A 4236-nucleotide genomic window follows, 5' to 3' on the forward strand; every position below is an offset into this window, starting at 1 on the left:
ATATAACATATAAAATGATTTTGATAAAAAATAAAAATGATGATTCCCTGCCTGGTTTTAGGATGAGGATTATGATGGCTTCATAGAATGTGTTCAGTAGTGAACTTTCTCTTTCAATTTCATTGAAGAGTTGGAGGAGTATTGGTGTGAGCTCTGCTTTGATGGCCTTGTAGAATTCCGCTGCAAAACCATCTGGTCCTGGACTTTTCTTAGATGGAAGGTCTCTTATTGCTGTTTCTATTTCAATGCTTGATATGGGCCTGGAAAGACTTCGAAAAAATTATATTAAGTGAAGTAAGCCAAGCCCAAAGAAACATAGGTCCCATGGTTTCCCTCATTTGCAATAGTTAGTATATGTATGAGTCAAGCAGAAAAGGTCAGATAAGGTGATGTTAGGAAAATGAACCCTAAGATACGTATTTAAATGTTTTTTTCTTTCATTCATTTGTTTCTAACGCATTTATATGATTATTTCCTTGTTGCTTTGTATGTCTCTCTCCCACATTATAACCCCTGCTTTCACTGTATTTGATGTTGTTATAATTTGTGGAAGGGAAGGGGAAAAACAAGTCGTTTAAATAAGGATACAGGTGGACCCGTTGCAACAATAAGAAGTACAAGTTGTCATGTCGAAAACGAACTTTACAACTTTGGTGGGGGGTGGGGGGAGGATTGGGTGGGGGGGAGGCTTGGAATGGATGGGAAGGGGAAATAAAGGAGGAGGCTACAATGCTTGATAAGAAATATACTCATTATCTTGCCCATGTAATTGTAATCCCTCTGTACAGTTTTTTCACAATAAAAAAATAAAAATGACTCAGAAGAAATTATAAGTGCAAATATAATCTTCCCAGAAGAACACTCTCAGAGATATTTCATGACTTTGAAAAGGATAAAGTGGCTCAAGTTAGCATAAATTTAGAAGTATGACAATTCACAAAAATATAAAAAGATATTCATATATTTCATTATATAACCCAAAGCAGAAAGCAAATATTGTTTAGATGATTTTTTAAAGCACAGTCTTTCTGGAGCTGGGAAGGTGGCTCAATGGGAGAGTGCTTGCCTTGCATGCATGGGGCCCTGGGTTTGATTCCTCAGCACTACAGAAGTAGAAAAAGACGAAGGCTCAAATGGTAGCGCTAGCCTTGAGCTGAGGGACAGCACCCAGGACCCAGAGTTCAAGCCCCATGACCAACAAAATAAAAATCAACAAAACAATGCTGGGTGCTGGTGGCTCAGGACTGTAACCGTAGCTATGCAGGAGGCTGAGTTCTGAGGATCCCGGTTGAAAGCCAGCCCAGGCAGGAAAGTCCGTGAGAATCTTATCTCTAATAAACCACTAGAAAACCAGAAGTGGTGCTGTGGCTCAAGGGATAGCGTGCCAGCCTTGAGCTGAAGAGTGCAGGGAGAGCGCTCTGGCCCAGAGTTCAAGCCTCAAGACTGACAAAAACAAAAAACACAAAAACAGTCTCTCACTTTTGTGGTCTCAACTCTGTAATACCGCCGCTTCAGACGAAGGCTAAGATTTTGGGTGTGGACCTTTATCATCCCTTCTAATTCAGACTGTACTTGATAATTTTTTTAATAAATAATTTGTCTTAATTTTCTTCTTTGTAAACTCACATGCACCTATAAAAAATGCTTTGGCCATCCCAGTAAGCTTCTCAAAGTACCTCCTGAGGACGACTTATAAAAAGTTGTATTATATTACAAAAAGGAAAACAATGCAACAAATAAAGAAAACGGACAATTAAATATTAATGATTAATCAAATAAAAAAACAAACAATTACCAGTGTTCTACATATTAGATTTTACTACTTTCTCATATTCCTGTACATTTAAAACTGGCTAAGATTATGATGTTTAAAAAGAGGATTTTGTTTTGGTTTTTATTTTGGATCCGGTCGTGGCCCTGGACTCTGAGCCTGGGTGCTGCCCCTCAGCTCTTCAGCTCACGGCTAGCACTCTACCACTTGAGCCACATCACCACTTCCAGCTTGTTTTTTGTTTATGGGTGTTGAGGAATCGAACCCAGGGTCTCAAGCATGCAAGACAAGCGCTTTACCACTGAGCCACCTTCCCAGCCCCTTAAAAAGAGTTTTATAGGCTATGAGTAGTCTTTAAAATTACCCACTAGGATTACTTTTTATGGCTCATCTCATCATTTGTATATGGCTTATATCATCATTTGTTCCTCACTAACATGTAAAGTAAGGAAGCCCTAAAAATTAAACAGAAACTATATAGTTAACAAAGTCTTAACTCTTCACTCTGCTTCTTTACGCAAAGACTTTGCAACTTCTTATTGGTAATGTTTCTATAAACTCTGAAATGTACATAATTAGTACCATATGTCTGCTACCATAAACCTTAAATACTTTATAGACAAGTTTATGACCTGCCAAACAGTCCTAATTTTGGCATATATATGCAAATTCCCAAAATTAAATACATTTAAAATTTAAAACTTTTAACAACCTTAACACTTGCTGCAGTGTTCATTATGACAGGTGCCTTGTATAGAACAATTGAATTCCTCCTCCTACACATCTCTTGAACAACAAATATCTGGAATTATTTTGTTTTTGACATGCCAGTCTTGACTTTATTCTTAAATGTGTGCTTATGTAAGAAATGCATGGTACTAACAGTTTGTTGTATTGCTAACAAAAAAAAAAAAGAAATACATGCTTCTAAAATTTCACAAGAATTCTTTTGAACTTACTTTTTTTTGAATTGTCTAGTTTAAGAAAATAAATTACACTTTATATATAAAAAATGTTCTGTGCTCAATTAGGCAGCAAATACGCTAAAATTGGAACAATACAGAGAAGATTAGCATGGCCCCTGAGCAAGGTTGACATGCAAATTAGTGAAATGTTCCATATTTTTGCAACAACAGATGATGGAGAGCATCTGTCCACAGGGAACTCTACTGCATTCTTGGTGTGTGTGTAAACTTGTTCAACCACTTTGGAAAGCAGTATGGAGGCTCTTCAAAAGACTCCATATGAAGCTTTCCTATGACCCAGCAATCCCACTTATGGGCATTTACCCGAATGATCACAAACAAGACCATACTAAAACTACCAGCACAGCTATGTTTACTGCAGCATTATTTACAATAGCTGATATAGAGCCAACCCTGATGCCCCTCAGTAGATGAATGGATCAAGAAAATGTGGGTGTATATAAACAATGGAATGCTATGCCTCCATCAGAAAGAATAGTATCACCCAATTTGTTAGGAATTGGAAAGTCTTGGAAAAAAATTTATTAAGTGAAGTAAGCCAAGTCCAAAGAAACATAGGTCCCGTGGTTTCTCTTATTTTCAATAACTAATATATGTCTGAGATAAGCAGAATAAGTCAAAAGCTATGTGCATATGAGCAGATAAGATGATATTAAGGGAAATGAACCCTAAGACAGGGACACAAGTATGTTTTTTCTTTCTTGTTATTGTTTCTAACGTACTTATGATGTGCAATGTGATTTTTTTCTTTCTGTATATGTTCCTCCCCCACGCTATAACCCCTGTTTTCATTGTATTTGAAGTTGGTACACCTACATCATGTGTATATGTTTCTCTAATTTGGTGAGGGGAAGGGAAATACAAAATGGTTAAATAGGGATACAGGTTAACTCATTGTAACAATGAGATGCACAAGACACTCTGTTGAAAAATGAACTTTACAATTTAGTCAGGGGGAGGGGGGAGGGGAGCGTATTTGTGGAGGTGGGAGGGAAGGGATGGTGGGAAGAGGGAACAATGCTTGTTAAGAAATGTACTCATTATTTGCTCCCATAAATGTGACACCTCTGTACAGTTTTTTTTTATAATAAAAATTGTATGAAAATGTTCTTATGTCTTGGTAGTGTAAAAATATCAGGAACAGAATAATGAAGGAATGTTGTAGACTGAGGTGAAGTCCATATAAAAATGTGCAAAACTGATGAGCGGTATATTGTGTTTTACATCATTTAAGTTACATTGAAAAAATAGGGAAGACCTAGAAGAATGAATTCTCTTTTTGATATCCTATCATAGTTCCTTAGCAGGATGAACTCTTTCCTCATTGTTGTAGAGGCATCATCAGATGAGAGGAACTGATTTTTTTTGTTGGCTTCCTTACATTTATTTGTCAGTTTATGAACTACTAGTTTATGTCTGAGACAAGAAGAAAAGGTCAGATAAGTTGATGCTAGATGAAATGAACCCCAAGATAAGTAG

At 36.8% G+C, this 4236-nt stretch overlaps 1 non-coding gene across 1 annotated transcript; it reads left to right on the top strand.

Moving 5' to 3' along the window:
- Positions 1–2790: 2790 nt before the first annotated feature.
- Positions 2791–2897, top strand: LOC138807630 (U6 spliceosomal RNA). Its single transcript, XR_011366220.1, has one exon. It is a non-coding gene; the product is annotated as a U6 spliceosomal RNA (small nuclear RNA).
- The last annotated feature ends 1339 nt before the right edge of the window (positions 2898–4236 follow it).

This window comes from Dipodomys merriami, unplaced genomic scaffold, assembly GCF_024711535.1.
Source record: "Dipodomys merriami isolate MVZ:Mamm:240054 unplaced genomic scaffold, mDipMer1.0.p SCAF_423, whole genome shotgun sequence".
NCBI classification, from domain to species: Eukaryota; Metazoa; Chordata; class Mammalia; order Rodentia; family Heteromyidae; genus Dipodomys; species Dipodomys merriami.